This window comes from Thalia democratica, chromosome 2 (genome assembly GCF_965202585.1).
Source record: "Thalia democratica chromosome 2, ktThaDemo2.hap1.1, whole genome shotgun sequence".
In the NCBI taxonomy this organism is placed as follows: domain Eukaryota; kingdom Metazoa; phylum Chordata; class Thaliacea; order Salpida; family Salpidae; genus Thalia; species Thalia democratica.
In genome coordinates, this window is record NC_139166.1 from 18829827 (window position 1) to 18843647 (window position 13821).

Below are 13821 nucleotides of genomic sequence, written 5' to 3' on the forward strand. Positions count from 1 at the left end.
TTTCTACATATTCAAATTGTAATTTTTAAAATTGATTAAAAACTTTAAATTAGGGTGTGTTAACATTTATTTAATCTATTTATTAACATTGTCTGCTCGAAATTAACAAAGTGTTTTTTTGATTTTTACTTGTTAAAACTGTTTTTATTGCTAAAACAGTTGTACTATAATTTGTTATTTTAGTTTCAAAGCATGAACAAAATAAAAACTGACTACGAAGTTTGTACTTTTAAATTACCTTAATACTTATAATACTTGTTATTGAACTAAAAGTGTAGTTGATGAACAAATTACACTTTAAAAATCCAATGTTTATTTAAAATTATCTTTATTAATATATTTATATTTTGGAACGCATAGAACTAAGAAAATATTTAGTAACATTACTGTAAACATTAGTATTTTACATAATAAATAATTATAAAGTCATTAATTCTCTTAAAGTTTTAATCGATCTCAAGAGACAAGTTTTACCAAACTGTTAACGTAGAAGACAATAAATTACCCTTCAGCTTGTCACTGTGCAACCTCAGCAATTAGAATACCAAAAGCTAATTCAAATGAAGTTTGAACTGCAATTAGAAAAAGACAAAAAAGAAAGTGCGGATATTTTTAAACTTACTATTAAAATAATAAAAATAAAAACCTACTTCATACTCGTTCGGCTTTTTGTTCAGTTAATTTTTTCAGTAGTTCAAAAATTATAAACTAACAAATTATTTTATTAACGTTTTGTATTTATATATAACGCAAAACATTTATAAACTTCATGGGAACAATAGCCAAATGTTTTGCTGCTTTTTTGAACTGTTGTCTTGTTTAACAAAAAAGACATTGCTTTTGATTTTTACTTACAATAATGAAGAAAAAAGTTATATTTAAAAATTTTAAGTTTATGCAGAAATAGGTATTTTCAAGTTCATAATTATATTTCCTATCATAGTATATAAAATTTATTGTTAACTGTTAAAGCACATGGTAAAAATTGTCTCTTGCCTTTATAATAAAATTTACAAGCTACTTGACATTAAACAGTTTTCAAATCGTTGTTAACAAATCAAGTTTTATTATTATGGATTATTAATAAAAAACAAACTTCAATCTTATAAAAACAACTGAAATATTTCAAACCAACTTTTTTTGGTAAATATAAAATCTGTATCGAAAAAGTCTTCATAAACTAAGTATATTCGTGATGACTTAAAATGTGATACAAAAACTAATTCGTACTGATTTGTTACATTAAATGTTGAAAAAATCTTTAAAGTGATTAAATAAACATACAAATATAAACACGTAAATTACATATAGGTTTAAATTAAATTTGTCTTAAGAGTATTTGAACCCTACAAAATACCAAAACTTGACACTGAATGTGTTCATATTAAACAATAAAACTCTAAATGTAAAACGTAAACTGACGAACAAAACTAAAGTATGCACAGAAATTGTTGTTTTCAAACTCATGTTATATTTAACTGTCATATCACACTATTTAATTGGAGTCTACAAAACACACTGTATAATTTGCCCTATACTAATTTGTACAAATTTCTATGCTACTTCACTCTAAATAATATTACAAAAGTAGCAATTAATTAGAATACTTAGTCTTTTAGATAGTTATTTTAAAAACAAGTTTGCTCATTAAAACAAAATGTTTTTTTTTTCAATTTTAGATTGTTTATTTGATTCAATAAAAAAAAATCTTGACTTTTATTATGTCTGTGTCTGATGTAGAAAAGCTATACGACTCTTAAACTAGAATAAAATGCGACAACCTTTATCACAGTTTTATGAAAACTGTAACTTTCAAGTATAAAGATGTTTTTATTTTCATAATACAATAATATATTGTAATCTACTGAAACACAATAAAAAACTTCTCTTTTTATTTTGTATATAAAATTTTACGCCTATAACTTCTATTAATACAAGGACAATAATGAAATGATTAAAAGTGGACTTTTAAATGTTTTTGTGAAATAAGAAAACAACTTTTGCTGTTTTTACCTGTTCAGCTAAATGTTAGCTTTAAAATTCCAATAAATAACATTTTAAAGCTAGTAAACAAAAGTAATAAAATCCAATTTACTTTTAATTAGTTTGTTTAATAACTTTTGCTCTTTTAAAAACTTGTTACAAGTTAGTATTAAAAAAAAGTTGTTTTAACAGAACTAAAAAGTTAGTTTTATTTAGCTCATAAGGTTTCTCTAATGACACATTTGACATTTTATATAGACATATAAAAAAGATAAGCTGTTTTTACTGTTGTATTTTTAAAAAGCATTTAAAGTTAAAAAAACGTGTTATATATGTGTTGTTTGGATTAATTTACAAAAAAAAAGATGTAGTTTTATTTATCTAAACAAATTATCAGTAAGTTAATTATAATATAAAGATTTATATTGCCAAATAACGTAAATTTTATAAATAAAAGTAAATAATTTTATGTTAAATATATGTTTTACTTATAAAGCTAACCAACTCAGCAGTCATACTTAGTTCTAATACAATTTTTTAAAATTTGTTATTTGCGTAACAATATAATTTTTGTAATTATATATAATTGATTATTATATTTTTGCTATATATATTGACTTTTTAAGTCTAATTTAAGAAAAAATACATTATAATATATACAGAGTTAGCGTTTAATCGATGTTTGAAAGTAGATGTCGTTTATTAATAAAACAACGTTTTACAATAAAATCCAAAGCTCAAAAATATGTAAAAGAACAAATAAAAACTTTTATATATATTTACTAGAAAAATTTATAAATAACACACGTAAAGTTAAGATTATTTACACACACAAAAAGCTCGCGTTAAAAGGTTTTTTATATTTGAGTTTTAAAGCACAAAATGCAAAACAAACGTGAATCGTAAGATCTACGTTGACTTTTTAATACAATACACTATATAGTCAATCTTAAATGTATTAAAATTAAACATTTTTTTTATAACTATGTTATTTAAAGTTATAGTAATATGTTATATTTTGATGTTTACTTGTTAGAAATAAAATATTGTACTATAATATAAAAAAAAATCCTTGGTATACAATTAGTTTTTTCTACTTTAAGAGTTAGAAAAAAAAATCGTAAATTTAATTTAAATATTACTTTTAGTACATCTTATGTTAACTTAAGTATTATGGCTATCTTATGAAGGTCTTAAAATCGATTATTAGGTTACAAAATCTTAACTATATTCTAGGTTACTTCAGTTTTAGAAGACTGTTAAACGTAAGGAACGTAAAAAAAAACTGTAAAGATAATAATACTTGTAAGCTTTTATGTTTGTGTAACCAAAAAAATTACAAACTCAAAATTTTTATTTTTCTGTATGTCGGGTTAGAAAAAAATACTTGACAAACTAGTTTTTAAAAAGATTTAAAACAATGTGTTTACTACATTAAAAAGACTACTGTAAAAGTTGGATAATAATTTTAAGTAAATGACAATTTTAGATTAAAGTAGCCTATGTAATGAGACAAGACTAAGCTTTGCTTAGACAACTTAAGTTTCCTTTAATATCTATGTCTTTTATTTAAATTGGTTTATGTAATTTTTCACTTTATATTTGTGTAACAAGCTTTAGTAGATTTAAGTGTAGTTTAAAATGCCACAAATATCACTAATGCATGAATAATGTGTTAATTTTAATTCAGTTGTGTCAAATTTATCTCAACTTGCTTAACTTCGTGATTCTGTTTCTGAAAAATATATTTTCCTTTTTTACTCTAATGATACATTTTATTAGTTTACGTGTATAAATATTAAAAAATTAATATACAACTTAAACATAAAATAAATTTATTTTCAAAATAAACGTACACTTTGTTATATAACCCGCAAGTTCTAATACACTATTCTAATTAACTGTTTATTCAGCTAAACTTAATTAAATTACGGTTACAGGTTAAAGTTTCATAGTGTTTATTTTTATAAAACTTATTTTGTTCTGAATTTAAAATAAAAGTAAAATGTTAAGAAAAATTTTACCACGGCAGTTGTTAAAAGTGTTTTGTAAATAAATTACCTTATACGCTTATAATATATTGATAAATTATAAATTAAAAGTTTTGTGAAACCAATTAGACTTGATTAATGTAGAATTAGATTTAAAAAGAATTAAATACTTAGTTTAAACTCATATTTTAAATTATTTTCGAATTATATACATTTTTAACTGGATATTATATATTGCTTTGTGTTTAAATACTTGGTATTAAAGTTAACCTAGGTTTACCAAGTTATAATTTAAGCAATGTAAAAACTATATTAGGCTAAAACCATATTATTCTTTTTTGTTGTCATTATCAGAATACCATTAAATATAAAAACAAAAGCAAAATCAAAAGCATGGTTTTAGTTTTGAAATACGCATAAGAGAAATAAAGCTGTCATAAGTAATGATCATAAACACTAGTTTCATACAATTTCATTTGAAAAATTTAGAACAGGAAATTTTTACAAACAAGTAAGTGTAATCAAAATAAAAATTAACAAAAGAATAAATTTTTAAGGCCAAATAAAAAGTACCATTATTTTGTTTTTTATTTATTCAAAAAGTGAAATATAAATATTTTTCTATCAATATATTTATTTAATAAATTTTATAACTCAGTTATTATTTAAGTTCTTTACCTAGTTGGATTTCTTTTTAAGTTAGGTTAGAATTGTAGTTTGAATTGAAATTACTTGTAACTTTGTCGTTCAATAGTTTTATAAAAAATGTATATACTAACATATTTATTATAAATAAGTTAATTAATTTTAAGTAAAACTTAATAAATATTTTTATGAAGTTAAACAGTCAAACGTAATTCATAGTTTGCTCTTTTACAGAACACATACTTTAACTATTGAATAATAATAAAAAAAGTCATAAAAGTAAAGTACGTTATGGGTATGGGTAAAACAGTTAAAGTAAAACTTATAAAAGCATTTTTATACTATGTAAAAATGCTTTAAACTTACAAGCACATTAATTTAAACTAACTTAGTCCAGTAAAGTCTATAACTTGATTGTTTATTCTAAGAGCTCCTAGTCGTTTTTGAATAAAAATTAAATGTTCTGTATAACAAAATGTTAAAACAGATAGTGGAAAACATTAATCTAAAATAATAACAAAATATAAACAATGTCTTATAAATTCAGTTTTATAACATTAGCCTGTTATATTTGTGTAGTATAAAATTAATTTTAAAATAATTGATATCTTTTTGCTATAAATGTAGTTAAAATGTTTTAACAAACTAAATTTTACTATTACAAAATGAATATAAACAATAAAATTTAATTTCAAAAAATTCGATCATTAAAAAAAAGTTTCAATGCTCTCGTGTTTCCCTGCTTTTATATTTTCAAGGAGTTTAGATGGGGGACCCTGGTTTAGACGCTAACAACTAGCTAAGTTCAAATTAAGGTGATCAAACTAATTATATCTTTTACTTTAATGTGTATTGTTAAAATTAACTTACGTTTTTATCATTTTTGTTTTAACATTATAAAACTAAGAAACTTATTGTTGACTTGTTGACCTAATAGTTAGTTGTTTTTAGTTTAAAAAGGATATCGATATATTTATAAAACATTCGTCTTAACTATTCATTAAGTTTGTTCTTTAATAATAACTAATAGTTTTTGGTGATCGTTTAAACAAGTTCAACCATCAGAAAAACGAGTAGTTGTCTTACTACTACTTTCTTTTTACTTTTTTTCAATCATTGAAAAAAAGTAATAAAAACTTTATTCAAATTGGTTTAATTGTTACGCGTCAGCTGCAAATCAAAGGTGCTTCTGATTGGCTTATATTTTAGTTATTGTTGATCTTAGTTTTAACTGATTTAAACTTTTTTTTCGTTTTTTTTAACGTTTGGCTAAAGTGGGTTAGGGGGAACTGCTCCATTCCCACCCGATTAAATCGGAGAGCCGCTTACCGACCGAGGGTAACGATTAGTGATAACGGTGATAGTAAAAAAAATAATTAATATATAAAATTAGAACAAAAATATAGGAAAAAAAAGTGCTGAAATTGTGCGGGTAGGAATTGATTGTGGGTAGGAATTGTAAGTTAAGGTTAAAATAAGAGTAAACATGTTCTAAAATAAAGCTGAGTCATCACTTTACCTCATTTGCACAACTGTTATGAACAAAAAATTTTCGCAAACCTCACAACTGCAGTCGACCCTTTTAAGCATGAAAAAAAAGCGTAAAAATTGTTTTCAGTTTGGTCGTTGCGGTTTTTAGGTGTCATAGTAACAAATATTTCAGCTTGTTTCTTCAAGGTGTGGTTTTAATTGATTTATTTTGAGGTGTTTAATTTTGTCTTAGCAGCAAAAAAATTCAAAACGTAAAGATACAAATTTTGTTGCTCGCAATTATAAATATTACAAACATTTTTTGATCTAGTATTTGATTAAACAGTAGCTGTTTTAAAAAATTGTTTCAAAACAATTTCCTTACAAAATATTTAAAAACATTTTAAATGGAAATAATAAACACAAACCAATTATTTTTGGATAAAAAAAGCATTTTTTTTATATGTACTGTACAGTAAAAAATATTCTATTATAAATAAAATTAGTGACTAACTAACATTTACCGATATAGAAGTCTAAAATTCGTTTTGGTTAAATCAGTTTAAAAAATAAGTCAAAGTATAAGTCACAGATCGCCAACCATGCAATATTTGTTTTAACAAACAATAAAAAACTTAAATTAAAAACTAATCGATTACTGCTCACAATTTTTAAGGTTTGGTTTTATTCTGAAAGAAAATTTATTAAACGGATAAATGTTTATAAAAACGTTGATGAAATTAAATAAAGCTGCATTTCACGCATGGTTGAGTTTCCTTTTGTTTAATTTAAGAATAAATGTTTTGTAAATCATACTGATTAACTGCGGATGTGAACAAATACAATAAGACGGATTTATTCGTAACTATCGAGCCGTATCTTTTGGGTGGAAAAATATTTTCATCTCAACTGTTCTCATACTGAGCTTTGCATTTTTGCAGGTTTTAAGAAACGCTATTCTTTAGTTTTAGCATTTGTTTAAACATATATGCTTGCTCACTGATTTACTTATTTTTGAAAGTGTTTTATTATTAATTCATTTAACTATTCAGAAGGCAGTTACAAATTTTAATTTGCTTCATTTAAATATTGAAAGTTTAAAATTTGCAGAACAACAAAATTTTTCTTATTATGTGTCAGCTATAATCAGTTTAAAAAATACATTTTACGTCAAAAGTACTTTTATATGCTATCTTAAGATTTTTTCTCAAGTATGACTTAATTTTACTATTAGTATGGTTTTTAAAATAGTTATGATAAACATTTTGTTTTTATGTTTAAATAATTTGATTACACGCTTAAACTTATGGCCAGCTATTTCTTTCGTTAATCAAAACTATTAGCGTGAAAATACTTTAGTTATTTATACATTACTACAACCTAAAATAACTATACTAAAATTAGTTTAGATAAGATAGTTTGAAAATAATTTTCATACTTTGTTAATTAAATATTGTTGTCATCTATGCTTAAAAAAAACGGTATGCAAAAAATACTGTCAAAGAAACTTTTTTCGTTACTTACAAAATACTATCCAACCCTTTAATAGCTAACTAATTGTGTTAATAATTTTATTTTAACTTAGCTATAGCTAGTTAATTTATATTTTTTAATTATAGTGACATGTACATTTTTGTTGCGTACACTTTTATTTCTTTTTGACCAATATTGTGACATCACATCTAATTGATGTGATGTAACAGATAAGTTAATTATGCTCTGATATTTATAGTATATTCATATAAATTCTTATGATAAAATAACATAAAATAACTTATAAGTGTAAAATTTAGTTTTTTATTCAAACCAAAACAATTCTAAAATTAGGTAGTTTAGTTATATCGAACTTACTTAATCTTTGTTGTTTTCATTTAACTCGACAAGAACTTTGGTATATTTTTGAATAAAAAGTTTCAATAGTTGTTGTTAGTTAATAAGTAGTACTAGTATTTAGATTTTTATTTACCTGTAAATTGTAATATGACTTTTTGATCAGATTTTATTTTCAAACCCTACGGTATAGAAATTTAGTTTTGAAAATTGAATTAAAAGACTAGTATAACATTATTGTGGTTTTTTTTTATGATTTGGATATCTTTAAGTTTTATGAACATTTGCAAGCAAAAAATTTTTATAAGTGATCCGTTAGTAGCCTTGAATAATTTTTAACTAAAATGAATATTTGTAGCTTATTTTTTGTCTATTAAAAATAACTAGAGACTATTTGTACTGCAACAAATAACAACATGATATTATAATGTTTAGATTCTAAAGAAATTTCTGATTTATAGTTCTAAAGATATTTTAATAACTTTAAACAGTTTACAAATTATATACTAAACTAGTGTATTTTCAGATGTATCAAATGTAAAAGAACACGAAATCGTTTTAGCTTTGAAAATAAATAAGATCTTGATAAAAGAAGATACAAGCACAAAAATCTGCTAACGATCAAAAAAAGAATTGCTTTAGATAATGTATCTACGTTTTATAGTCTAGCTAAACTTTACAAGCTAGAAACTGTTTATGAACTATCTTTAAGATATATAGAACGTTGCTTTCTAATGTTAGTTGAAACTCAAAACATTTTACACTTAGATTTTAGTATGGTTGCAAATATACTTGATAGTTTTGAATTGTATATTCACTCAGAAGTTGAAATATTTACTAATTGGTTGAAACACTACAGCCAAAAACGTATCAAATATGCAAAACAATAGTTACTAAAATTACGACTTCCTTTGTTGTCAGATCATGCATTGAAACATGTTTTAGATAAAGTTTCAGTATTTTCGAAAAATAACGATTGTGTAAATATGTTAAATACAGTTTTAGTTAGTAAAATCTACTTTCAATATAAATCAACTATATATTACACAAGTAGGTATTGCAACCAAAACAAACATAATTTATTAGTTTTTGGTGGTTATGATAATAGATTTGTTGAAGTTGTTTGTGAAGTACAACAAGTAGATGGAAATGGTGTGAACAATGTTAAACATCTAACTCAAATGAAAAGTGCAAGATATAGTTTCGAAGCTGTTTGTTTAAAAGGAGAAGTTTACGTTTTTGGTGGTAGAGATAATGCTAATAATTTGGTAAAATCTGTTGAAAAATATTCACCTTCCAATAATAAATGGACGGTAGTAACTAATATGGGTGATAAACGTCAGCAGTTTTGTGCTTATGCATTTATGGACCAAATATATATTTTTGGAGGTTATTTTGTTAATGAAACAGCTAACTCTTGTTTACAATTTGATACAAGAGAAGAAATTTTTTTCTGACCAAATTTGGAAAGAAATAGCAAGGATGAAAGAAACAAGAAGGTATGCAGCTTATGTAGTTTTTCAAGGAAATATTTTAGTTTCAGGTGGAATTAATGATTATGTTAATGAATTGAATACACTAGAATCATATGATGTATTTGCTAACAAATGGTCATCAATGCCTAACATGATAAACAGTAAAATTTTTCCCAGTTTTATACTATGAAAAATAAACTATTTGTTATTGGTTATGGAAGTGATGGTTGTGAAGTTTTTGACAATATCAATAAAAGATTTATTAATCTAAAATCAAACTTCAGTATTGATTTAAATAAAGCTATGTCGATAGGAAACAAAATTTTAATATTTCAAGATAACAGTTCAAAAATGATTTGTTATAATGTTGATAAAGATGAGTGTTCTGAAGAATCTTGTGAAGTAACACAACATATTCAACATTTTGCTTGTACAACATTATCTTGGTATTAATAGAATCTCTTAAACGTTAATGCATAATATACATATAGTTTTAAAAGGCTTAACTAAAGTCTGAGCTTGACATGTTTTTTATCGGTTACCAAATAAGGAGTTTTAATCTAATTGTTGTGTTATTATATTGTTTAAAAAGTACAGTTTTAAACATTTTGATATATTTTTAAGAATGATTTTAACTTCATATTTAATATAATATTGTTTTTGTAAGTGTGTGACAATATGCAACAAAATAAATACGATAAATAAATATTTTCTACTAGTAAATTTTTATGATTTTGTTAAAGATTAATTATCCAATTTTTTTTTCAAGTTACTTGTGTTTCTAATTGTATGTGCGATCGCTATTGTAACAGGTTCGGCGGTTTTGACGGAAGTCAGATTTTCAGAAGCTACCTGAAAATTTTGACATTTTGTAGATCTGCGATTGAGTGCGAGGTTGTTTAAAAGAATTTTGATTCATTCATAATTTTAGATTTAATATAAACTAACGATTATGTATATGATGTTTAATACATTTAAATATCAGTCAAAGTAAAATGCTTAAGCAAGCTTAAATTTATTTGCTTTAAAATTTTTTTGATTCTAGACTTTAACTGTAATTTTTGGTCGTTCGTAAAATTTACTGGTTCTTACGTGGGGATTTATTTTTCCCCGTCTATACCAGGATCGAAGCGTGCAAATAAAAATTTATGATAATGAAATGCACATATATAAGATAATTGTATTAATATAATGTCACTTAACTCCTGGAGCTCGGTAGAGGTCAGTGTTTAAAATAACTTTGATAAGAAGATATTGCCGGAGGCTCAGCTTAATATTATTTGACTTTATCCGACGGCTTTTTAATTGTCGTAAAAAATAGTTTGTGCTTTAAAATTATAGGCTTTATTGAACAAATCGATAGTTGAATACGTAAATCAAGTTTTACGCCCGTCGACTTCGCTAAAGTAAAGCTGTAACACTTAACCAGTGTATTTCCTTCTTTATTCTCTCTCAACGTATTCAAAACATTTAAATTCAGTAATGCGCTTGTTTTACACTTATATACACTTAAATACTAAACAGTGTTAGTAAGCTTATGCAGTATTTAATGTTTCAATTGATTTTTATTAATACTGTAAGGGCAGTGTTTTCCACTTTTGCTTTCGATAAGCACATGTTCTTCCAAGTATTTACCGTCATATAAATAATAAAATGTTCGGGCCTTGAAAAATTTATTAATCAAGCATTAATTTAAAGTATAGGAAGTTTCTGCGCAAATAGAAATTTTTCCAATTAAAAAATCAATTCTTTCGAATCAATCTGCACAGCTTTGTATTTTTGCACAACTTTTCATATATGTTTAAGTAAGGTGATTTTTATTTTAAAACAAACCGGCTGATGTTTAAAGCTTTATAAAACATTAAGGCTTATGAAACATGTGTACTAGTAAACTTTATAACACCAGCACTAATTCAAAGTTTAGGAAGTTTCTACCAAATAAAAATTTTTCCTATAAATAAGCTAATTCTCTCGAATCAATCTGCATATAAGCACGAGTTTTGCTTAGTGCAGCGCGCCTATTACAATCTAAAGGGCAAGTGGCCAGTATTCCGTCATCTTTTTCATCTCTCTAGTTCGAAAAACTGTCGCATCTTCTAATATATAACTTCAATTGAAGTTCAGCTCTTGCTCGACTTAGCAGCAACCATTAAATATTCAGCCCGTAATATCTCGTTTCTATGTCCTAGTATAGTTCATAGTGAGTGTTTATTTACTTCCAGTTGTTGTCAAGTTTCGTATATTTTTGTATTTTTAACTTGTCATTTAAAATATTTACTTGTTTTGAATACTAACTTGTTGTGTTTTTTTAATTGTTTTGGAATCTATTAAAACATGTTCTAAAATGCAAGTTATTTATCATTTAAGAATTATAACTGAATAATAAAAACAAATTTTAGCAGTATTATTTTGTATAACACTTACATAGGGGTCGGCAAACTGCGGCCCGCGGGCCAACTGTGGTCCACAAAGAGTAAATCTGCGGCCATGGTACTGGGCCACATGTTTTGAAATTTTAAGTTTTTGCAGACCACGCAGACCCAAAATATCTAGTCTTTTTTAAAGTTTTTTTTGCAGGTCCGTTTTGCATTTTTGCTCAGAGCACAGGTTGTATCTTTTATGAGATAAAACATGCTCGCTGCAGTTTGCTAGCCCCTACACTATATTTCAATTCTCTATTACTACAATTATATAAATAGTCAAAGTACAACGACACAAAATTAGGGTATATTTTGTTTTTATTGAAAACTTATTACAAAAACAGTATTTCTTAGAAATCAAGCATTTGCTTATTTCAGAAAAAATGCTAATAGTTTAAACTTTAATATAAGAGGCAATATTATTTCAAAAAAAATTCGATTCTCAAGGCTTTAGTGTACTATATACTGATAAACTTTTTGAAAAATTAATTGTGTTAAAAGTAACTTTAGGTAATAAAAGATGGTCCATTTTTTTTTAAAGCTCTTACCTTAATCAATATATTTTTAACTTTATTAAAATAGATACTTTCTTCATAAATAAATTAATTAATTTTTACAATATAAAGTTTTGCAATAAGCTTACCATACAAAAATATAAAAATATTTTCTATTCTCTCTTTTCTAACTTTATCTCTCAAAGCCTTATTTATGCAGTTTTCCTTGAGTTTTACAAATAAACATTAAGATATTTTTTTCAATAAAATTAAAAGCAAAACAAATGACTTTAAAAAAAAATCATTTCATTAAAATAAAAGCTACAATTTTCTTGTTTTAGAGGGGGTTTAAAGCAATTATCAACAAAAACTAGCTTTTGCTCTTATTTGTAAACTTTATTTGTTTACACTACAACGAGTTTGCCATTTATAGATGGTTGCAGAAAAAAAATTGAAAATTAAACTATTTTAGGATTCTTTGTAGTTTCAGCTTTTACTTTTCATAACATACCCAAAATATATTGTGTGAGTTTCAAAAGTTTGGTCAAATGAGCATGGTCCTGGGCACATGTTTTGAAAATTTAAGTATTTGCAGACCAAAACTATCTAGTCTTTTTAAAGATTTTTTTGCAGGTCCTTTTGCATTTTTGCTCAGAGCACAGGTTGTACCTTTTATGAGATAAAACATGCTCGCTGCAGTTTGCTAGCCCCTACACTATATAATTCAATTTAAATGAGAGTAAAATTTAATTTTGTATAAACTCTATTCTTTTATAGATTAAAAATAAATATGAGAATAGTAATTTTGCGTAGCATAAATTTTACTTGTCGTAATATAAAATATATTATATCTTTATAAACACTTCGGAAAAGAGTTAAAATATTATATACAAGTGTGTCTTTTTTCTAAAAGAAAACGTTTTAATAGCAAACTAATATTATCATTTAGATAAAATTTTAATGGATTAAAAGCAACAAAAAAATATTCTTTTTCAATAATTTATTATTTGTTTACTTTTAAACTCTTATTGAACGTACTAACTTCGATCCTGTATAATATTTTAATTGTTTTGAACTTTAATAATTTATAAAATTTAATAACTTAGATATAAATTGTTAAAAACAATTTTTGAACTTAGACTACAAAAAATTTAAAAAAGGTACTGAATTCTTAAAAAAAAACATTCGGTTGAATTTGTTTTTTTAATCTTTTTAGTTTGTGCCTTGTATAATAATTTTATATATCTCTACAAGTTACATGTTTGATCTCAAAAAAAGTGATTTACCAGATCCGCAAATCTAGGTTGAAATAATTCGAAAATATTAGTGCTCTACCACAAACCTAGTTTGTATAAATGTTATACTCTCTAAATCGCTATTTTAAGGATATTGTCATTTTTAATTTTTTTAACTACATACTTTTTGTAAAGTTAGAATTTTTGCCTTTGTTTGAGATGCTTTTAACTATCGATACGCTTACTATATATTAACACCTTAAGTATTTTGAGTTGCA